Source organism: Canis lupus, chromosome 1, assembly GCF_011100685.1.
Source record: "Canis lupus familiaris isolate Mischka breed German Shepherd chromosome 1, alternate assembly UU_Cfam_GSD_1.0, whole genome shotgun sequence".
NCBI lineage: Eukaryota > Metazoa > Chordata > Mammalia > Carnivora > Canidae > Canis > Canis lupus.
Genome location: NC_049222.1, coordinates 48244762 through 48269925, shown reverse-complemented (window position 1 = coordinate 48269925; position 25164 = coordinate 48244762). Strand labels below are relative to the sequence as shown.

General features: G+C 39.3%; 1 protein-coding gene across 5 annotated transcripts in view; it reads right to left on the bottom strand.

The window, feature by feature from the left end:
- Positions 1 to 25164, bottom strand: part of TULP4 (TUB like protein 4) — a 222615-nt gene that overhangs the window by 175852 nt on the left and 21599 nt on the right. The window contains exon 1 of one of the 5 annotated variants that reach the window (XM_038526440.1): positions 24136 to 24229. The exons of 3 other annotated variants lie outside the window; for them this stretch is intronic. The gene's annotated coding sequence lies outside the window, so the exon portion shown is untranslated. Of the gene's footprint in view, positions 1 to 14759; positions 14778 to 24135; positions 24230 to 25164 lie in introns of those variants that run through there. One more of the 5 variants, XM_038526442.1, reaches the window with a different exon arrangement.

Genomic DNA, 25164 nt, shown 5'->3' with positions numbered 1-25164 from the left:
ACCATACACATACAGGAATACTAGAAGAAGAAAGAGAGAAGGGAACAGAAGGAATATCTGAAACAATAAAGCCAAGATTATATGCCAAATTAATGTCAGACACCAAAGCAGAGATTTGGGAAGCTCAGAGAACACCAAGGAGGGAAAATGCCCCCAAAGCCATACCTAGGCATCACTTTCAAACTTCATAAATTCAAATATAAAGGAAAAAAATCCTGAAGGAAACCTGAAGGGAAAAAACACCTCACCCATAAAGTAAGATAAAATCTATACTTCTCCTCAGAGAAAAATCTATACTTCTCTCACATAAGTGAGAGTGAAGAGAGTGAAGTGAAATATTTAATGTCTTAAGACCCACTAACCTAGAATTCTGTACCCTGTGAACTTACCCCCAAAAGTGAAAGACAAAGACTTCTCGGACAAATAAAATTGAGGAAATCTGTCACCAGTAGACATACCTTACAAGAAATATTAAAAGAAGTTCCTTACAGAGAAGGAAAGTGATACAGGTCAGAAACTCAAACCTACATAAAGAAAGAGAATCAAAGAAAGAAGAAGTAAAGGTAAAATTAAAACTTTAAGTTTTCATACTCTTAACTGATCTAACAGATGTTTGTTCATAGTTAATACCAAAAATGCATTCAATTACGTATGTGTGAAAAAATATATATGCTTACTTAAAAGGGAAATGAATGACAGCAGTGATACAAGGGACATGGGGAAGGAATTAGGATTACTTTGTCATTATAAAGTATTAAAACTACTCATGAAGTAGTATAATGTTATTTGAAAGTGGACTTAGGTTACTTATAAACATACATAGCAAACTCTAAGGAAACCACTAAAAAAAAAGTAAAGACAGGTATAACTGATATGCTAAAAGGAAAAAGAATCATATAAAATGCTCAAAACCATAAAAGACAGAAAAAGATTGGAAGACCAAAAAAACAAGGTCAAAGGACAAGGGCAACAAATACAAAACAGTAAGAAATAGGAAAATATTTTTTTTTTGAAATAGGAAAATATTAATGCAACTATCAATAATCACTGTGAACATCAACGGTCTAAATGTACCAATTAAAAGACACAGTTGTCAGAGTGGAGCAAGCAAACAAGAAACTTATTTTAAATATATTAGACACATATAAATTAAAAATACATGGATAAAAACATTTCATGCCAACACTAATAAAAAGAAAGTGAGAGTACCTGCTCAGACAAAGCAGACTTCAAAATAAGGGAAGGTACCAGGACATTAAATAAGGGTATTATGTAATGTAATGATAAAGCATCAAATCCCCCAAAAGACATCATGTGTTATGTACCTAACAACAGAGCATCAAATTACATGAGGCAAAAATGGTAACATTGCAAAGATAAAGTGATGAATCCACTATTATACTGCAGACTTCAAAACCCTCTATCAGAAATAGACACATCCAGCAGGCAGAGAATCAGCAAGGATACAGTTGGAATTCAACATTACCATCAACCAAATAGATATAATAAACATCTATAGACTATTTTACCCAGCAAACCAGAATACACATTCTTCTCAAGTTCACATGGAACACTCAATGATATATACCACTTTCTGGGCCATAAAACACATCACAACAAATTTCAAAGAATAGAAATCATATAATTTCTGCTCTCAATCTACAATGAAATTAAACTAGAAAATAACAAAAGAAAGCTGGAAAGTCTCAAAATACCTGGAAATTAAACAATACATTTCTAGTGACACATGGATCATAGAAGACATCTCAATAGAATTTGAAAAAAAAAAAAAAAGAAATTTGAAAATATTCTGAACTAAATGAAAATGAAAACACAACTTAAAATTTATGAAATGCAGTGAAAATAGTGCTTACGTGGAAACTTATAGCATCGGATGCATATATTAATGATCTAAAATCAATCATCTAGGCTTCTACCTTAGGAAACTAGAAAAAGAAAAGGAAATTAAATCCACAGGAAACACAAGAAAAGAAATAATATGAATTAGAGCAGAAATTAGTGAATACCAACAATAGTAAATCAATGGAGAAAACTCAACAAAACTAAAAACTTGTTTTTTTAAAAAGATCAATAAAATTGAATGCCTCTAGGAGCACCTGGGTGGCTCAGTCAGTTAAGCATCTGCCTTCAGCTCAGATCATGATCTCCTGGATCCTGAGTTTGAGCCCCAAGTCAGGCGCCCTGCTCAGCAAGGAGTCTACTTCTCCCTCTCCCTCTGCCCCTACCCACTTATGTGCGCTCTCTCTCTCTCTAATAAAAAAATAAAATCCTTAAAAAAAATTTGATGCCTCTAGCCTGGCTAATAAAAAAAAGAGAGAGAGAAAGAGAGAAGACACAAATTACTAATATTAGAAGTAAAAGAGGGGACATCACTACAGGTCCCACGGACATTAAAACGATAATCAAGGATTACTATGAACAACTCCATGCCCACAAATTTGATAATCTAGATGATATAAACTAATTCCTTGAAAGACACAATCTGTGAAAACTTATACAAAAAAAGAAACAATCTGGGACACCTGGGTGGCTCAGTGGTTTAGAGCCTGCTTCTCTCTCTGCCTGTGTCTCTGCCTCTCTCTCTCTGTGTCTCTCATAAAGTAAATAAATAAATCTTTAAAAAAAAAAAAAAAGGAAAAGAAACAATCTGACTAGTTCTATACCTATTTAAGAAATGGAATTAGTAATTAAGAACATTGCAAAAGAGAAAGCACCAGGCCCAGGTGGGTTCATTATATCAGTTTCTGTAACCTCTTTCATCAGGTGATAGAAGCAAAGAGAATACTTCCTAACTCATTCTATCTAGAGCTATCAAGTACTCCAAGACCCTTATACTGTTCAAGAGAGTGGTTAAAATGCTGATTAACTTCACACTTGATTAGTTTAGGTAAGCATGGTGAAATTTAAAGGGTAATCACTAAAAGACCAGAAACAAAAGTGGGAAGGGGTCAGTGGAAGATACTACATCTCAAATCAGTCCCCTAATAAGAAGAAAAAGAAAAGGCAGAATAAAATAAAAGAGATGGTAGAAATGTGTGTGTGTGTGTGTATGTCTGTGTGTGTATATATATAAATGTATATATACATATATACAAAAATGTATATATATAGTACTGCACAGTATATACAGTACAGTACTATATACAACACCACATGCAGTACCATACTATATTTATAAAAAAAAATCCATATTTTCATCTGCCCTCTCAATTCCAAGCTGAAAAAAAAAAAAGGTAAACATTCAGAAGATGTGAACATCACAATTAACAAACTCAGACAAAGGGCACCTGGGTGGCCCAGTTGGCTGGGTGTCAGACTCTTGGTTCCAGCTCAGGTAATGATCAGAGTGGTGAGATCAAGCCCCATATCTTTTGGGCTTGTGAACTCAGTGGGGAGACTGCCTCTCACTCTTTCTGCCCCTCCCCCTGCTCACACGCATGCTCTCTCTAAAATAAATAAAATCTTTAAACAAACAAACTTGGTCAAAATGAACATATATAGAAACTTCTATCCAATTCAGAGGATGCATATTCTTTCCAAGCACAGAAAACATTAACAAAAATTTACTACATAAAGTCAGTCTCAACGTATTTCAAAGAATAAGTATCACAGAGACTTATTATATGACTTAAAGCTATTAAGTGCCCCAAAAAACCATTAAGTTATAGTGATTACAAAAATATAAACTATAAAACCATATGCTAGAAATTTTTTAACAAAGTTAAGAAACACATTTTTAAATAACTTCTGAAACAAAAGAAAAAATCATAGTGGAAAGTTTATAATACTGAATATTAATTAATATACACCAAAACATGACCAGAAAGTATACTTTGTAGGAAATTTATTTCCTTAAGTGCTTATGACAGAAAAAAAACAAAAAGAAATGTTGTAAATTAAGGAGCTAAATGTTCAATTAAAAACTACAGCATAGGGGCAGCCCAAGTGGCTCAGGGGTTTAGCCTTCGGCCCAGGGTATGAGATCCTGGAGTCCCAGGATCGAGTCCCATGTCAGGCTCCCTGTATGGAGCCTGCTTCTCCCTCTGCCTGTGTCTCTGCCTCTCTCTCTCTCTCTCTCTCTCGTGTGTCTCTCAGGAATGAATAAATAAAATCTTAAAAAAAAAAAACTACAGCATAAAGCAAAAGATAGTGCAGGAAGGAGATGATAAAGATAAAAACAGAAACTCATAAAATGGAAAAAAAGTAACATTAGAGGGGCTAAACCAAGCCAAATGTTGACTCTTCAAAAAAAAAAGTAATCAGACACAAACCTTTGGCAAGATAAAAGAGAAGAAGCACAAATAATAGTGTAAACAGAAAAGGGATGTAACTGTAGATATAGTGAAGATTTTTTTTAAAGATTTATTTTTTATTTATTTATAATAGACATAGAGAGAGAGAGAGAGAGAGAGAGAGAGAGGCAGAGACACAGGCAGAGGGAGAAGCAGGCTCCATGCCAGGAGCCTGACGCGGGACTCGATCCCGGGACTCCAGGATCGCGCCCTGGGCCAAAGGCAGACGCGAAACCGCTGAGCCACCCAGGGATCCCCTATAGTGAAGATTAAAAAGATAAAACAATATCATGAACAATTTGATGTGAAAAAATTTGATAACATATGAAGCAAACTCCTGGCAACATAATTCAACAAAACTAACTCAAGAAGAAAGAAAGTTTAAACTACTCCATAATCATTGCAGAAAATGACTCAGTTTAAAATCAGCCCACAAAGAAAACAGCAGGTCCAGATATTCTACAGATAAGTTCTACCAACATTCAAGGAACAGACCACAGCAGTATGACAGAAACTCCTCCAGAGAACAGAAGTTGTAATACCCACAACTAATTCTATGAGGCTACTATACTTTGATATCAAATCAAATATGGAGAGTGGAAGAATGGAAAATTAAAGGCAATTATCACTCATTAGTAAGATACAAAATTCCTAAACTGAGCATTAAATCAAAAGACATATAAAGAAAATTGTGATCAAATTGGGTTCATTGAAGGAATAGCATGCATCACAGCACCTGAACTCATCTCTGCCTAAGAACACCCTCCCCAGCCTGTCACTTAGGGCTCTTCACAGAATGACTCCATCCCTATCTTTTCAGCCCATCTTCCACCTTTGAGCTCTAAAACTTATGCTCCTTTCAAAGTATCCTTTCTGCTTGTACACCAAGCCCTAAACTTATCCTGCTGATTACAAAGCTCATTCCAAATCCCCCCAATTTTGGCCATCTTTCCAGATGCCTCTTCAAAAACACCCACTCCATACATCCCTGCCAGCCTCTCCCTACTGGGTGTGGACTTCTTTAATCTTGGCAGTATACTTTCCTATCTTTCTTAAGTTATTCATTCAATTCTCCGCCATACTATAGGTATCTGAATCCCTGTATTTCCCACCAGCTTGGGCATTAAATGAACTGGATCTAATAGCTCAAGAACTCTGTGAAACATTTTGAAGCAGAGAGAGACATGGAGATATAAAGGAGAAATTAGGGGCACCTGGATAGCTAAGTCGGTTAAACAGCTGACTTTGGCTCAGGTCGTGATCCCGGTCTCCTGTAATAGAGTCTCACATCTGGCTCCCTGTTCAGCAGGAAGTCTGCTTCTCCTTCTCCCTCTGCTCTTCACCCTACTCCCACTCATGCTCTCTCCCTCTCGAATAAGTAAATAACATCTTAAAAAAAAAAAAAAAAAAAAGGAGAAAATAAGAGAAATGGAGGACAATTTAATTGGAATTCCGAAAAGGTAAGAAAAGAGAAAATGGAAAAGATCTGATAACATAATCACAGATTTGCCAGAATTGATGGAAGATCCACACTTGATTAGTTTAGGTGAGCATGGTGAAATTTAAAGGGAAATCACTAAAAGACCAGGAACAAAGGTGAGAAGAGGTTGAGGGAAGACACTACATCTCAAATCAATCCCCTGATAAGAAGAAAAAGAAAAGACAGAATAAAATAAAAGAGATGATAGAAATGCAAATATATCAGTAATCACAACATATCAATGATTTAAAAATCTATCCTTCACAGTTAAAAGTATCAGATTACCCAAAGAAAAAATACAGTAAACCTCCCAATGCAGTCAAAAACCCACATGTAACTTTTGACTCCCCAAAAACTTAACTACTAATAGCCTACTATTAACTGGAAGATTTATTGATAATATAAACATATTATATTATTATAACTGGACATATATTTTGTATGTTATATATATTACATACTGTATCCTTACAATAAAATAAGTTAAAGAAAATGTTCACCCTACTGTAGGTATCTGAGTCCCTATATTCCTCATTAGCTTGGGCGTTACTTAAGGGTAAGGACTTTTAGATGCCAAGGTATTTGTTTACAGTGTATACATCAACAAATGTATGTTCAATTTAATAAAAGTCCTTTTATTTGTATATGGTGTTAAATGTTTTCCCTTAGGAGCTATGATCCTGTATAGCAATAAAAATGCTTTCTCAATGATATTATAATTTTTTTTTTTTTTAAATAGGCCAGTTAAGTACAGGAAGTCTTTCACTGCCATGGGCAGAGATAAACAGATTCATGCACACACAACTCTGGTCACAGTAATGCTACACAGTTTAATACACTTCATTCACCCTGTAATTTGAATCCAGATCTGTCTGGATCCCAAACCTGTATACCTCCAGTCTGCCTTCCTAAAACTTTTGCCCTGATCTATCTTTCTTATCATGCTGTGAATCTTCTGAGAGAGGGAAATATGCCTTCTCACTGAATCTCCAGACCTACATAACAACTCAATATTTGCTAAGGGAATGACAATTAAATGTAGGAAGAAGCCCAACATACAAAACCTTCCAAGAGTAAGTCTGTGCACTCACAAACTCACAAAATAAACTGAAGACCCTAAATGGTAAATCACAGGTTCTATTATATTCACTATCCTCTGATTAAAAAGGGAACTGCTTGTTTTGGAAATCTTTCCATTAAAAAACTGCAAATTTGGAGGCTCTTAAAAGGCTAGTAAGTTCCAGTCACCTAAACATTAGTCTTGATACAGCACTGATATAGTCATAATAGTAAATATGTCAAATATAATTATATTTGAAATAAAATTTGTCTTGACCTACTAATATACTTATTTATTTATTTATTTATTTATTTATTTATTTACTTATTTATTTATTTGGGGGGCATGCATGCATATGGGGCTGAGGGGCACAGGGAAAGAATCTCAAGCAGACTCCCCATTGAGCGGGGAACTCCACTCAAAGCTCAAACTCATGACCCTGAGATCATGACCTGAGCTGAAATCAAGAAATCCAAGAGTTAGGGAAGTCTGGGTGGCTCAGTGGTTGAGCGTCTGCCTTTCGCTCAGGTCGTGATCCCAGAGGCCCAGAATGGAATCCTGCATTAGTCTCCCTAGAGGGAGCCTGCTTCTCCCTCTGCCTATGTCTCTGCCTTTCTCTCTGTGTCTCTCGTGAATGAATAAAATCTTTGAAAAAAAAAAGAAAGAAAGCAATCAAGAGTCAGATGCTCAACTGACTGGGCCACTTAGGCACCCTTAATAAATACCATTACAATGTGGGCTTCAAAGTAGCTAAAAATGTCCCCAAGCTCCTATCAGTGACCACTTGCAGTGTTCAGGCAGGTATCACCACAGTGAAGTTTACCATGAATACCAGTAATACAGGATCTTTTTCACAGATGAATGTCAACGCAGCACACTCAAACCAGTTATGGTCTAGCACATTATCAAGAATAAACAGATTTAGGTGCAGTGAAGAAATTACCCTCCTGGTCATGGCTACAGAGGAAACACAAAATATAAATACTTTCCTTCATAAAAAAGAAGAAAAATAAAAATAACTGCCAGGGAAAAATAAAGTATGTGGCAAAACAACTGTACATTAGTTCCACTACCACATTCCTTATTCCTGGAAATTATTTTATGTGTATAAAACAGATACAAATTATTTTAGTAAATCTGAATATTAATATGTCTTTTGGATTCTTAAAGCTTACTAAGCTTATTGCAATACTAACATAAATTTCAGTAAAATTTTTAACTTGCAACTTGAAGTTCTTTCCAAAGAAACTGAATTGGATTATAATAGATAATAGCAATTTGTTATTTTTCTTAATTTTTACAGCCAAATATTTTCATGAATACCTATTTATTGTTAAACAAAAATGAAAACAAAGCACCAATTTACATCATGATGAGTAAATCTGTTTTCACATCTGCTGCCATCTTTTTTGCTTGCAAAAATAATCCCCTGGCACTTTCATGTTTTTCATATAGAAAGGGCTCAAATGGATGGCTGAAATGCAGCCAGCAACTGCACAGAGAAGAGTCCTGGCTCTGGCCCAGCCTCAGATGGGTTCTATGGGAGGGATAACTTCCAAGTGATTCCTCCCTGGTTCCAATGGTAAGCGGGAGTGCCTGACCCTCAGCCAACAGATGGACAGCGCAGACACAGAAAGTGGGCGCGACTGTTCTTGGAGGCTTTGCAGTGGGGCAGAGGGCGGGGCAGAGGGCAGAGAGGCCAGGGACCAGAGCTAACTGATGACCCAGTGCCTGCCCTTACAAATGGACACATCTGCAGTTGTAAACATGTGCCTGGGGCTACAGAAGCCGTTGCGGGGTGTCAGTAATTTCCAGCACGAGAGAGAGCCTCAGCTTAGTGAACAGCACATATAAACATGCCTGGCACCGAATGAATGAGCAGTCCTGGACTGTAAAGAAAACTGCTCCAGAAAACCAGGTAGGAATCATCTCAGCCATCAGGCACACAGAGAGCAAAATACACACATCTATTTCATAAATGGCCAGCAAACGTATTTTATTTTTGCTTTGTCAAAACTCTCATAAGGATCATAATGACTTTTCTGAACAGAAATATTTTTATAACAATAAAAAAACTCATAACAATGGCATTACACATTTAATCAAGCCACAGTAAATGAATACTATAAAACACCTATCAAGTAACCAACCAAAGACTAGATAATATAAAGTTAATATAAAAACACAAAATCTGGGATCCCTTGGTGGCGCAGCGGTTTAGCGCCTACCTTTGCCCCAGGGCGCGATCCTGGAGACCCGGGATCGAATCCCACGTCGGGCTCCCGGTGCATGGAGCCTGCTTCTCCCTCTGCCTATGTCTCTGCCTCTCTCTCTCTCTCTCTCTCTCTCTGTGTGACTATCATAAATAAATAAAAATTAAAAAAAAAAACCCACAAAATCTGGTCCCTGGACTTATTAAACAGTTCACAATCTAGCCATGGAAGCAAAACTAGTAAACATGAAATGATCATAGAACAATTAATAGTGAAAATGTGGGAGCCTGTATGGGCTTGGACAATCAAAGATCTCATGGAGTCAAACCAGCAGAAGAAAAGCATTTGAGCTGAAAATCAGGAGGACTGAGTCTCTGTACTATTTGTGACTATCTGAGGGATGGAGAAGGAAGAACAGGACCATTTGTGGTAGATGTCAAAGCTCCCCTATGAGGTAGGTATTACCCCCATTCTACAGACAAGGAAACTGAAATTCATATCTTAGGCAGATTACTTGCCTACTGTGGTCTCCGTTTTTTCATTGTAAAATAAAAGAACATAAATCAATCGCTTTCAAACTGGGACTAACCAAGCACCAAAGTTTTCTGGCAGTGACTCAGAGCCCTCAAGTGGGCATAGCCCTGAGCCAGATGTACCAAATCCTCTGGTCAAAAGCCAACTCCCATTCCCCATGGGAAATATTTTGCTGTCATAACCCCAGCACTAAGAATAGTACCTACTATATATTGAGTGATACATAAAAACTTGAGGAATGAATGGATGAATAGATGGGACAAATGGCACCCCACAATCAACTCTAACGTGACTCTCATTCATGGTGGCTCATTTCCTTATATGTTTAGTAATGTTCTGTTGTTTGTTCATATTCCGGAGCTCTTAATCAGTGGGTTGACTGCATCATTTTTTGAGTTTGTTTTTTAAAATTTTATTTATTCATGACATACACGGAGAGAGAGGCAGAAACACAGGCAGAGGGAGAAGCAGGCTCTCTGCAGGAAACCTGATGTGGGACTCAATCCCCAGACCCTGGGTTCACTCGCTGAGCCAAAGGCAGACACTCCACCACTAAGCCACCCAGGCATCCCTGAGTGTGTCATTCTTTCAAAGCAGATTTGTGTTTAGTCCTTCTAAGCCCTTGGGTGCTTCCAGCCCAGAAGTATTGAGAAGAGTTTCTAGTCTGCAGTTGTCTAGACCATGTAGGTAACATAAATTCAAATCCTAAACCAAACTGGTTCATAAAATGCTTTAAAAAAAAAAAAAAAAAGCTTCCTCCCTTTGCTAATGGGTGTTCTCTCCCCACCTTCAGCCCTAGCCTCGCTCTTCAAAGAGGTTCTAATGAAACTCCATATCCCTGAACTCCAGGTACCTGGTATCAGCAGAGCTCCCCTCCATGTCCCCTCCCACTCTTCCTCTTTCTCTCAGGAATGCTCACTCTTCATTCTCTTTTTCCCCACTTGTGAGTTTCTCACTTTCTTGCAAAAAAAAAATGATAAAAGGATGTTTATTTTATCTTCTCCAGTATTTCTACTGGAAGAGTTCAAAGCAGGAAGGCTTTCCAGAATACCCGGTCAGCCTCATTTCCAGGAACAGGGGGCCAAGGATAGTCTACCACCTACCACCTTCAGGTGTAGGTTTAGACATCATCCCCACGGTGAGCAAGGGCTGAAACCAGGTGAGCAGTCAAAGTAGGAGATGGCCAGCATGGGTGAGGGAAACACAGAAGCCAACAGGAGAGCTAGGATTAGCTAGAACGGAGGCCAACCTTTGGTGTGGCAAGGAAAGACCGGCAGGGACAGTAGACAAAAGCAGCTGACTTCATAATAATAAAGAAACCAACCTGAACTTAGGAAAGAAGTTCTGAAGGATAACTGGACGGCAGAGAATACAATGGTTATATTTACTAGACTGCCACCAATTAAAGAGGACAGTTCAGGAACATAGTACTCTCTCATGAATTTACAAAAAAAATTCATGACAAGTCCACAGATCCAAACTTAGATCCAATTCAGGTAGGAGGTATGGCAGAGAATAGGAGAAAAGCAGGAGATATGACAGTGGAAATGAAGTACAGGAAATGAGATGAAGCGGACGTTCCATTATTGGAAACAAGTTACCAGTTGTGCTATGCTACTGGAAGATTCAGAGCACAGGCCAAATCCTGTCACATTCTACATCAAGGAGCTATTTTACACAGGAATTTGGTTATTCACATTGGGGAATAAGTGGAGTATCACCAAAGACTTGGAAACTCTTTTTACTTCGATTCAATGATTATTGAATGTAGCCAGGCAAACTGCTTCAAGATTTTTTTATTATTTCCTTTTATTGTAACAATAACCACAAGTGGGAAATAGTTACTAGTCGGTAAAATAAAGTTCAAGGAAGCTGAATAAGGACCCACAGTTACACCACTACATCTTAGCACTTATAGATCCATACCTTCATAGATTTTCATGTAATATAACATTCTACATATGAAACAGTTAAAAACAGTTTCTCAAAACAGTTTCTCAATTTTGAATTCTGAGAAATGGCTGATATGTAATGGGATTCATCAAGAAAGGTATCTGTGTCCCTGAAAGTTCTAGATACTTGCTTCCCACAGGTGTGGTTGCAATAATACTACCAAGAATGAAAAATGGAAGGGAAAATTCAGTAAATTTGTAGTACTGCTGAATAAGTGTACAAATAAAACATGAGAAAATATATCAGGAATTTAAATCTCCACTGTTCTTGTATCTGATCAGTAGAGTAACACTTCCTCAGAAAACTGTACTACTTCAAATAAAAGAGTAGACAGATACTGGGTAGCAGGAAAAAGGATAATGATCCAAATCTTCCCTTAAACTACATTTCAATTAAGGCCTGTAATCATCGCTGGAGATAATGAATATGAGTCTTGGGTTCAGGCAATGATTTATGTCACCCAGGTTCTCAGAAAGGATTCATAATCATTTATCAAAAGCTTGGCTTTTAGAAGAAAGAGATCAGCTCTATTTCCTTCAAGTTCTTACTCCACAATCTTAAGATCTTAAATAAAGTAGTATGTATCCACATAAATTTGGAGATACTCAGCAAGACCAGGATGAAATAAGAAAGAAAAATTGGGGTGCCCAGGTAGCTCAGTCAGTCAGGCATCCAACTCTTGATCTCAGCTCAGGGCTCAAATCTTGATCTCAGGGTTATGATTTCAAGCCCTGCATTCAGGCCCCCGGGAAGCCTACTTAAAAAAAGAAAGAAAAGAAAAATTGACCAGAATTAGCAGGAAAAAAAGCTTGTAGTACCAACAGGCATAAACTCAAAACAAGTACTTAATGACTAATGAATATGTACTTTGTATTAATGAATCTATTAAAAATATGACTCTCTCCAGAAAAAAAAGCACATTATAAAAAGCACATACAAAATAAGTAAGATTATTTACCATCTTATAAAACAATTTTACAAGGAGAAACAGTTAAGAAATCGGAGACAGTAAAAATGTTAACACTAAGCACAAAAAACTTGGCCTTCAATCAAGGCTACAGGACACTCATGATAGCTTACATAAATCTTATTATTAGAAATGAAGAACCTGTCTAGTTACCCAGGAAAGACAACTTTCCCTAGTACTCAATGCTGAAAAAGTGTCAACATTAAAGCACTACAGGAGAGCCTCTGGATGATGGAAAAGATAACGTCTACAACAACCTCACACAAATGCAGAACAGGATTTATAATTATTTCCAAGAGCAAGCATGAATAAAATTTTAACATTAATGGGTAATTCTGGAAAAGCAATTGTTTGAGGGCTAGGATAATATGGTCCAAAATGTACTATAGATAGAACAGAGAACATGCCCTTCCCATTGTTCCTAAAAAGGAAGACTCTCAATCAAACTAGTTAATGCACAAAATTAATGGCTCTATGTATGAGGTACAGGTATGTACTCCATCTCCCTGCCTCCCACTGTTTACCTATGAAATGTTGCCACCTGTCCCTGTCATCCCTTTGGGCTGATGAAAGAATAAAAATCAGGATGGGAAAAAAAAAGACCCATTTAAACTGGTTCTATAAATAAGTAAATTAAGGCAGGGACTTCAATCTAGTAGTCCAAATTCTGAATTACCTCTCTCAGATACTAGTAAAATGCAAGGAAACAAATAAGATTGTTTCTTTCTCTTTTGTCTTTTGTAATATCCTTCACAGAACATTCCCAAGCTGAGGCAGCTCAACCTGGCCCCATATGATGATCCACTTCACTCCCAGTTACTTTACCCAAAGAATTGGGAGCATGAAGGATTCAAAGTGGCTATTTTTTCTCAGATTTAACAGAAGATATTTGTTGCTGCTTCTTTTTAAATAAAGTTTTTTTTAATTTTTATTTATTTATGATAGTAGAGAGAGAGAGAGAGAGAGGCAGAGACATAGGCAGAGGGAGAAGCAGGCTCCATGCACCGGGAGTCCGATGTGGGATTCGATCCCGGGTCTCCAGGATCACGCCCTGGGCCAAAGGCAGGCGCTAAACTGCTGCGCCACCCAGGGATCCCAAATAAAGTATTTTTTAAATAAAAATTAGTTAAACCCATTTACCCATACATTTGTCCATCTACTCATTCACTGAACAAACACTTGACTGCCCTACATCCTAGTCTCTGTGCTAAACAGTGGAGAAACTATGAATATAACACAGCCCTGACTTTCTAATTTAGATGACAAATGACAGTGTTTCTCCCAATTTCAACAGTTAAAATGTGTACTGCACGATAAGAATGTACCTTTCAAATACCATTAGAATGTAAGAATGTCTCTGCAAACCTGAAGATGGCTCAGGGCTTCAAATACAAAATCATATCTTCAATTAATCACCTGACTCTGGCTACTTTCATAAGGACAGCTGGGCTTTCAACTCTGTCCCAAAGCCAGCAGAGATTGAGCCAATAGCTTTCACAGCTACAGAGGCAGTGAGGGCCACCACCTAAGTGGGAAATCAAATTGTCCAGGGGGTTCTTCTATGGTTTTCTCCTTTGGTGTGAAGTGGTTTTTAATCCACTGAAGAATTTCTATTAGAACTCAGTCTTTATAATAAAAATAAAATTTACATTCAGGCAGTCTCTCATTCCAAAATGTTAAGAAAATGGGACTCCTGGTGAAGAAAACAAAGAAAAGATGACTTTAAATAACCAGAGAGGATAAGGTAATAAATGACCAGTGTTTAACAAAAATAAAAAAGTAGGGCACCAGGATGGCTCAGCTGGTTGAGCATTCACCTCTTGGTTTCAGCTCAGGTCAGGATCTCAGGGTCGTGAGATCGAGCCCCATATGGGGCTCCATGCCCAGCAGGGAGTCTGCTTGGGATTCCCTCCCTCCCTCTCCCTCGTCCCCATATGCATGCTCACACACCACCTCTCTCTCAAATATGTCTTAAAAAAAAAAAAAAGCAATATCCTCCCCCGAAAATACAATGGCATAAAAAGCATATTCATTCAATTAGTCTATTTCATAACGTCTCAGGTTTCCTTCCTTTAAATGTATTCATATTAGTCTTGCCACCATGAGACTAATGTTATACTACGGTTCTAATTAAAATTCACACTGAGGCTTGCCTTTCAACAACAAACATCCAAACTGATAAATAAGGAAGGAAAAGAAAAAAGAATATGTAAGAAAAATATGCCATTCTCTTACTTACAGAATTGCCCATTTTGACTCCTTGGTTAACTGAGAAAGTCAAACTCTTACACCTACCATGATGCATCTCCTGCCATCCATGTAGTTAATACCACACAATTAGCTTGGTCATAAAGAGGCATTACCTAACATGATTCTAAAATAACAGCCATAGTCTCTTACTTTTTTTTTTTTTTACCTGAATGACTTTTCAGGTGGAGAGTTCACATGCTAAATTCCAAGCCAAGCCAAGAATCAAGTGTTCACAGCTACCTGAGAAGCTCTTGGAAGAAAATGCAGTATGTCTCAGGAAGAACACAGGAAGGTCCACATCATTCTAAGGGCAGGGGAAGGAGACAGGCAAAGGATACTGCCCCAGTTATACTAGTGTCAAATGACTGGGCTGGGAGAGGGAGATTACCCATTTTCTTTTCTTTTTTATTACAATTATCTGAAGTTAAACATCGATGAAGTCATTTGAGACTAATTGTTTGCACAGTTTAAATAAAACATGTGTTCAAAGATTCCTCACACACATAGAAAAGGTATCATTCACTTAGAATATTACTACCAAACTCTGTATTATTATCTTCCCATGACATTAATATCATAATATACCAGAGAAGGGAAAAGAATGCATCTTTCTATCAGACCTGAGCTAAATCATGGAAAAATATTAAAGCAACTTACACGTAAATTTAATGGTATCTTCTAAAAGTTTCAATGACAGTAGAAATATATCTAAGATTTAAATTCTTAACATTAATTATTTTACATTATCAAAAATCATGTCCAGTCCTCTGTATGCCATTTCCCTCAGACTACCCCAGAGTCTTGTGTAAAGGAAGGGTGAACTCACCCACACAACTCCCTAATACAGATCTGTGATTGATGTCTGAATCTTCTAACAGTGCCCCCACAGAAAGTGGGGCTTCCATAAGAGTGCAATTAGATGTTTAAAAGGGGAAAAAAATCAGGACCAAATAAATACTGGTTGCATCTATTACAAACAAAATAGAGTAGTAAAACAGGTAAAGTGATCAAGAAGAAAAAACTCTGTCAGAACAACTGTTCTTCTAAACCTATGATATAAAAATTTTCTCAAATGAGGCCAGGCAAAAAGTGTTATCAAAGTAACATCTCACTTTTTCCTAGGAGAGACCTAAGCATAGATCTTTAAAATTAAGCACTTCAATCAATTCAATCAACAAAAGCAAAAAACCATCTTTTAGTTCTAATAATAAAAACACCTTTTGGAAAGTACTGGATCATTTACATTCAAAGTAAGGGGCCAAAAAATCTATTTTACTTTTCATTTCCCCACTACACACTCCAAAATATACTATATGAAAACAACCAAAAGAAAAGGTGAGGTGCTGAACTTGGTTCTTTCTTCACAAAGCGGTACTGTCAATATAGCTCACTGTATTATACACCAAGATGGGACACTTTAAGGAGTCTCAAAGGAGCTGTCTCAAAGGAACTGTGAAAACAGACCCTACCGTTCCCCAACACTGCATCTAAAATAAATATAGTGCAGCCCACCTGACTGACAATCAACAGATTTAAGATCCTTTAAAGCTCTGTCACTCCATGCCAGGAATGATAAATTTAGCACTAAAGGAAGGGAGCCCAAACCTGCCTCTACATCTTGCTGAGAAGACCCAACAGCAAGAAGGGCCCCCGTTTCAAAGGAAGCGGAGAGAGATGCAGGAATCAGGTGACAGAGGTGACAGGATGGTCTGAGTGAGGAAAGCAGAACTCAAGCTTGAAATTGCCCAGAAAGACCGCCAAGATTACTGCTTCCAGAAAAAGAAAAGAAAGGATATTCCTGGTGCCCACATGAAGAAGCGAGTGCTTTCAGGATCTCTGCATTGCTGATATATACTCTCCACAGCCTGGGAATCATTCTAAGGTATCCTGGCATAAGGTCTGATGTTCAGGGTACAAAGTGACAGCTTTCACAAAAAAGCCAAAACCACTCTGCAGGCCACCAGAAAGAGTAACCAGGCCTAGTGTGACACTAGAAGTGAGATCCTATGCAACCCACACTGAGCTGTCCCACAGAGGACAGGTGGAGGCCAGCTGTTGTTCCTGCCACAGTAGCCAAGGCCAGTCCTTGCTTCTGGGGGCCCTAGCACAAACTTCCCCAATTAATCCATACACTACATGGTTAAAATCTGTTTGTCAGTGGACTGTTCAGAACTTTAAGAAGTTCTAAAAGAGGCAATGCCTTAAGTACTATCACTGCTACACAGGTTAGTCCATAAATGCATTTGAACCCACAATGTACTGGAGTCATAACACCACCAGTACTTTCTCCAACAATATACTCTTTTTTTTTTTCCAATAATATACTCTTTATAGTCTATGAAGAATCTCATTTCTCTGACCTCCCCGACTGAGGGGTTGTTAAAGGTGACATTCGGAACCAGGAAATGCCAGGCAAACAAAAGTGCTGCTTAACACCCATTGTTTTCCAGTTATTCCAAATTTAAGAAGAGTAAACACTTGGGAAGGGTATCCTAGGGCAGGAGTACTGCCAAGATGGGACCATCTGTGCTGGCTTGCTGTTACCTGTCTAAATCATGAGCTTGGGACCAGAGAACAGTTGAAGCAGTCATTAACTAGGGTCATGTTTACCCTTCCATTGTCAACTAAGAACATACTGTTTCTGTTGCTTTAGAAGAAAGGTCTCCCTAGTTCATTACAGTCATTATTTCTGCTCAGTAAGAGATAATGTGCTTCAATTGGAAAAGTATGTGCGAATGCCACACTCCTACATCTCCTAGCAGGGGCCCATCCGCATTCAATACTTTCACAGACACAGAATGACAGTTCTTTGGAAGTCACAGGGTCTTAAATAAGCTGACAATTTATTGTCCTCCACAACAGAACTACAAACAAGATGTTAATTTCCTAACAGTTATTGCCTGTTTATTAAAATTAGCCCAAATCCCATCTTTTTTGCTTACTCCAGGGATGTGCATAAGGCACATTTCCTTGAACTTCATTCTGAGAGAATTAGTACTGAGAAAAGTAAAAGTAAAACTTGCCATTAAAGTACTTGTATAGCTAAGGTGGTTCCCGAAGAACACTAGGGACAGTGACACAGAGCACAGAGGGATGCGGCACGGTGGTGGGTGGGTGAGGACGGGGGAAGGGCATAAAGAGAAAGATACAGGGATGCCTGGATGGCTCAGCGACTGAGCACCTGCCTTCGGCCTAGGGCATGATCCTGGAGCCCCAGGATCAAGTCCCGTGTCAGGCTCCCTACATGGAGCCTGCTTCTCTCTCTGCCTGTGTCTCTGCCATTCTCTCTGTCTCTCATGAATAAATAATAAATAGAAATCTTAAAAAAAAAAAGTTCATCCCTTCTAAAAAAAAAAAAAAAAGAGAGAGAGAGACAGAGAGCTACAGAGGGACGCCTGGGTGGCTCAGCAGCTTAGAGCAGTTTGGCACCTGCCTTCAGCCCAGAGCGTGATCCTGGAGACCCCGGATCGAGTCCCACTTCGGGCTCCCTGCGGGATCAAATCCCACATCGGGCTCTCCACAGCCTGCTTCTCTCTCTGCCTGTGTCTCTGCCTCTCTCTCGAATAAATAAATAAAACCTTCTTTTAAAAAAGAGCTACAGAACATTGTGACTGTGACTATCCAAATGTCTTGACTTGGCGCTCGATTTGTAAATCAATATCAGGAGAAACAGAGCTGGTGACAGATTGGGATCTCAAAGGTCACCTTATCCAATGGTGTCCATTGGTAGGGACATGGCCAAACAGTGGGAGGCTCTTCAATATGGGTGAGAGCACCCCTGCCCACAAAAATGCCAGCGCCATCAAGCTTGGCAGCAGTGGTCTCCCAAGGGCCAAGTTCTGCGGTGCATGAAGAAGATGGGTAACAGTAAGAGTGAAGTAACAGAAATTGCAGATGTAAATGTCCTGGGACTCTTGCAGATTGGGTGCCCCAGAAGAGGTAGAACTGCACAAGCATTCTACGAGGATTCTACAGAGGATTCAACCCTTTTGATTTTTTTTAAATTTTTATTTATTTATGATAGTCACACACAGAGAGAGAGAGAGAGAGAGAGAGAGAGAGAGAGAGGCAGAGACATAGGCAGAGGGAGAAGCAGGCTCCATGCACCGGGAGCCTGACATGGGATTCGATCCTGGGTCTCCAGGATCACGCCCTGGGCCAAAGGCAGGCACCAAACCGCTGCACCACCCAGGGATCCCTACCCTTTTGAAAATTAGAACACATTTTCTGAAAAAGTTAGGGAAAAATTAGCTTTCTATTGTGGCCTAAAATTTAACCCATATTTACTTCTTTCAACAAGTATTTATTGAGCTCTAGTTATCCAGGAACTTGTAGTCTAACAGCAAGAGGGAAGAGACACATAAAGTTCTCGCCTGGGTGGTGAGGGCTGCACAAAGGAGAAAGCAGAGCCTTACAAGGGGTGGTACAGAAGGTCCTCTGAGGAGGGACAGCAACACAGACCAAAGAAGTGACACAGCCAGGGTGTGCCAGGGTGAAGAGGCAGGGAAGACTGGCACACACAAGGACATGAAAAAAGACCAGGTGACCACAGAGCAGAAAGCGAGGGGACAGGATAAAGTTTGGGGAGGCCTCGTCGGCCCCAGAAGGGATCTCATCTCTGACTGCAGTGGGAAGTGTCTGAACAGTGCTAAGCAGTGGACTGGAATGTTCTGATTTCCATGTCAGGACTGGCACTGCTGGATGGGGCCAGAGGGGAAGTGGAAGGAGAAGCAGGAGGCTGCAGTGATCCAGGGCCGAGGTGAAGGACCTGAGCGAAACTGCCCTCTCATCAGAGGAGAAGAGATCATCCTGGCACTGTGTTGTGGAGTCAAAATCGACAGAACTTCTGAGGAACCAGATGCAGGGGAGGAAACAGAGGAGTGGCCACCTCATGTGTGCACAGTGTGTGTGCACAGTGTGTGCACCATGTGTGATGACGCTAAAATGCAGTCTCTACCGAGATTGTATTCCCAGCTCCACCACTTCCTGGCCAAGGGACCCTGAGTGCTGTGGGCAGTAACTCTGTCTCTGCTTCAGTTTCTGACACTATTAATCAGGGAGAGTAACAGAATCTACCTAGGATTTGCTGTGAGAATTCAATGAGGTGGTATTTAGAACATACTTACTACAGTGCCTGGTAGACACTAGGAGCTATATAATCTATTCTTACCATTACCATCATCTACCTCACAGCACTGTTATTAGAACTAAATAGACTGAGTCAATTCATGTAATGCCTTTAAGGAAGTGCCTGGCCCATAATACTCTCAATAAATGTCAGCCCTTATTGCTATCATCACAAATGATTCCCAATTGGTGGTGGCAATGATTGAGGCGAAGAACAGAACGGGGAGGGGGCTGCTCAGAAAAGGTCCAGAGGGCCTATGGAAGAGGTTGTGTTTGGTGTGCTTTTAAGTCTGCAGTGTCCATGAGGCATCCAAATATCGAGGTCAAGCAAGCTGGACATCTGAATCTTAACCTCAGAGGGCAAGTCTGGACTAGAGATACTAACCCAAGAGTGATTCACACGAAGAGGAGTTTACAGAAAATGATGAGCTTGGTGAGGGAGAAAATTAAGGTGAGGAGACAGAGTCTAGCGGTGAATCCTATGGCATTCCCAACATCCCAAGTCAGGTGAAGGTAAAGGAGGCAGCAGAGGACACTGACAAAGAACAGTGCAGAGGAGGAGAAAAGCCAATAGGGAGTGGGCTCCTAAGAATACTACCTTCCTAAAGGATGATCACACTGGAAGTAGCCACATGGATCTTAACAAGAGCATCTTAAACGTCTTACATATTCACTTCAGCTTTACCTAACTTTCGTTTACAACACTACGAAAGAACATGTGCTTCAAGAGCGATGTGCAGTGGGGGAAACTCTGACCTGCCAGTCAAGAGACCAAAGTCCGTGCTCCAGTGAGGTCGTGGGTAAGTCCCTCAACAGAAAGGGCATTCATTCATTCCTCCACAGGTAAAATGACAAGGTTCGACCAGGTTCCCAAACACAGGTCACGGGCTCCCTATGTGTCTAAAACCCAATAATCAATGCCCATAGCTATTTTTTCAATATTTAAAACATGTACTGATCGTTGCTTAACCTTTTAGCTAAGATCAAGTGTAAAATGTGCTGAGAACTACACATTCACCTCAGGTAAAGTCACACAAACAAAAAACTGGCACACTTCTGTTCCTGGTTGAAATTATAACTAAGTGTAGTAACACTTGTAAAGCTGGGAAGTAGTCATGGTTAAGAAGGGAGACTCTGGAGTCTGAATGCCTGACTTCAAATGCTCGCTCCATCACTTACAACTCACTGCCTGTATGCTGTTTAACAACACAAGGTCTCAGTTTCCCCCTCTGTGAAATGGGGATTGTAACAGTGCCTATCTCATAGAGTAGAGGAAGGTTTTAATTCATTAGTCCATGAAACATCTCAGCAGGAACTCTCTGCTGGCCCTCCTCCCTCTTGACTGTTCTTTGTTAATCTCCTCTGCTGGCTCCTCCACCCTAGCCTAACCTGGAATGTGGGGGCTCCATAGGGCTCACCACCACCAGATCCTCTTCTCCATCTCCATCCTCTCCCTCGCTGGGCTCATCATGAAACATACAATTAAGCACTGAACAAACAGGAATTGTTAATGCCATTATCCTATACTAAACAAAAGATATTAGCTTTTAATAAGATCACATTTCTGGGGGCAATGAAGAAAAATAATAAAAAGAATATGATGGTGAAAATGTGGGTGATCATTGGTAACTCCAGACTCAAAAATTCTTCTTATAGATGCCTGAGACCCATTTGCCATCCTATTGCAGGAAACTCGGCACCTCAATTAAAATCTAGCAGGTAAGGCTTTACTCCCTACTAGACAATATAACTTCCATGAGGTCAGCATTACACATCTGATTTACTGACAGCATATGATCAGTGACTGGTGAACAAGTCCCTTGGTACTTACACTTACCCCCGAACTCCTAAATTCCATTCCTGAATTTCTAATTTGGAAATTAAAGATTCTAAAATTTTTTTGTAAACACTTTTAAAGGTTCCCTTGCACAGGATCCCTGGGTGGCTCAGCAGTTTAGCGCCTGCCTTCGGCCCAGGGCGTGATCCTGGAGTCCCGGGACTGAGTCCCACGTTGGGCTCCCTGCATGGAGCCTGCTTCTCCCTCTGCCTGTGCCTCTGCCTCTCACTCTCTCTGTCTCTCTGTCTCTCATGAATAAATAAATAAAATCTTAAAAAAAAAAAAAAAAAAAAGGTTCCCCTGCATGAGTGCCCTGCAAGTGCTTCTAAGATCCTACACCACCTGCTTTCCCCCCCCCCCCCAACCCTTTGTTTCACCTCAAGCCAAATTCTACAGATTTTCACATGGAGCTTTCTAAAAAGTTTCTCTGGCACAGATTCATTCTCAGTGCTTTCTAACTTTAAAACCCAACTTCTGAGATCCCTGGGTGGCTCAGCGGTTTAGCGCCTGACTTCGGCCCAGGGCATGATCCTGGAGTCCTGGGATCAAAGTCCCACATTGGGCTCCCTGTATGGAGCCTGCTTCTCCCTCTGCCTGTGTCTCTGCCTCTCTCTCTGTCTCTCATGAATGAATGAATGAATGAATGAATGAATGAATGAATAAATAAATAAATAATCTTTAAAAATAAATAAATAAAACCCAAATTTTCAGAACATTTTACTTTACTTTGGGAAGATAATCATACCTGAATCAAAGCTTTCAAAATTTCTAAAGAGCAAAAAAACCAAACCAAAACAAAAAACCCACAAACTCTGAACTACAAAAGACAAAGCATATATGAAACATTTCAGTGCCTTTCCTCCTCTTAAATGACTCGTGACACAATCCTGAGGAAACAGGACCAAAATAGCTACCCATCTGACTAGATTTCAAATGTTTTCTTGATTACCACATGATAAGCAACAATTGATAACAAAACAAAACAGGACAGAGGAGAGACTACCGAAAAACTGCTTATATTAAATAAACCTATTACATTTTGTGTTTACCAGAAGGTATATAAACTGAGATAAAAGTGAAGGTAGCTCCAAAAGCTGCCATATGTAAGCACCATGAAGGCTGGGGTAAATTAGCTCTAATTCATGAGACATTTCATCAGTGGAGGACCCAGATTTTCAGGAAGAAATTCTGAAAGCTTAGGAAGACATTAAAAAAAAAAAAAAAAAAAAAGGCAAGCATCAAATCAATAGATGATATATGCTAATTTTAGCTGCAGGAGACCAAAGTGAAGTGTGAAATGAGGAAAACAGCCAAGGGTCACTCGTGCAAGAAATGTCCACTGAGTGCCCAGCACAGGCTCAGGCACAGGGCTGCAGACTAGCGTTTTGGAGCTCCTTGCAGGGTGGGAGAAGACGGAAGAAACATAAACTTCAGTACTATCAGATAAATTCTCTCATCAATGGCCAACAGAGTGCTCTTGGGCAGAGCTAACAGAATCTTGATTAAATGACTGGCCCTTGACAACACAAAGCCAGTGAAAGATCTTATGAAGACTGTGCAACAGCAAAGCAAAAAACAGAGCTCAAACTTCGGCAAAACCCACACAAATTTACTGACAAAAACTATACTGACAACAATGTCCCAACAATGACATGGAAGCAACCCAAGTGTCTATACACACACACACACACACACACACACACACACAGGAATATTATTCAGCCTTAAAAAAGAATGAAATTCTGACCTGTGTTACAATACAGATACACCCCGGAAGGGCATTGTGCTAAGTGAAATAGGCCAGTCACAAAAAGACAAATACCGTATGATTCCACTTAACTGAGATACTTAGTGTAGTCAAAATCATAAGAGTGATGGCTGACCGAGGTTTGGCGGGCGTTGAGGGTGATAACTCTTTAATTGGTATAGAATTTCAGTTTTACAAAATGAAAACCGTGATGAAGATGGATGATATGATGGTTGCACAACCTTATGAATGTATTTAATGCCACTGACCTGTACATTTAAATATGATTAAGATGATAAATTCCATGTTATGTATATTTTACAAAAAATTTTAATATTCCAATAATGAAGACATTATAATAATCTAAAACAAAGTTAAATCAGGATTCTGCAGATAGAATAGAAGGCTCAGATCTGGGTGGCAATTTCAAGAGAAAATAAATGAAATTATACTGCCAAGGTAAGGAAAAGGCCTTAATGGTGTGCATTAGAATTAGAGTATTCAATCAATATCAATGCTCTGTATTTGAGACTTGCTATCTAACTTCATAATTATTAGCCTTTTCAAAATCCCAGATTTTTCTTTTTCAACCTATGTCTTTCCACATATAAACAAGAGAATAGGCTTTAGGAATACAGAATAAAGAAGACAAACCCTTCAAGACCATGATGGTAGTTTGGTGGCAGCGGTCAGGCTGTCAGGGTGTGCAGGCTGGGTCAAACTCCTGAGCTGGTGACTTTTCGTGCAAGTTTCCTATGAAGCAGGATAGTTGGGAGGATTAAGTAAATATATGGAAAGAACTTGAAATACCTATCTGGCACGTAATTATAACTGATAAATGTTAGACACTCCTGTTACAATTTTATTTCTATTCTATCCATTAAGCAACTTTTAAAATCTGAAGTAAACTATTAAAATAATATGTTAAAACAATCATCATTCACCCTGATTCAACTTAAAAATTAAGAGACAAAATATTATGGAGGGGAGGTAAATTTATCTCTAATTAAAATTAAAGTCTACCGAAATCTTTTTGACAATTCCTACAGAATGGCCTTAACATGCTGATGAACCGCTGTGGAGGGAGGACGCGTCGGGCAACTAACTGGTGACTTCTACGCTACTAAGGACCCACTTTTCATCTTTCTCCACATTCACCTTCTCCCTGTGAGACAGGAAAATGCCCATTTTACAAATAACTAAACCAAGGCTCAAAGAGTTTAAGTGAAGCTTATCAAAATTCCCCAGGCTGTTAATGACAGAGTTAAGATCTGATATCTGACTCCAAGCCCATCTTTTTCCACCAAACTGTGCTGCTAGATTAACAACAGTAATTTCCATTCTACAGCCGTGTTGCTTTGCAATACAGAGGGCAAGTTGTGTATAATTATTTGATGAGAACTACACAATGTATGAAGCTAGGCCAACTCTGCCCGTTCTCATGGACTCTAGAATTTCTAGAGGAAATAATAAATGACCAAACCCAGATTTAATGTTAAAATGACAGAACCATAGATTAGGAAGAGACTTCCCAATATTCTAGTTACTCAACACTGGTGAGGATATGGAGAAGGCACACACTCCAATTCTAGCCCATCTTTCCAAAAAGCAGTTTGGTAATAGGCAAAAAGTAAGTAAAGCCCACAGTGCTAAAGGCACTGGCTAAGGAGAGGAGTAAGCCAA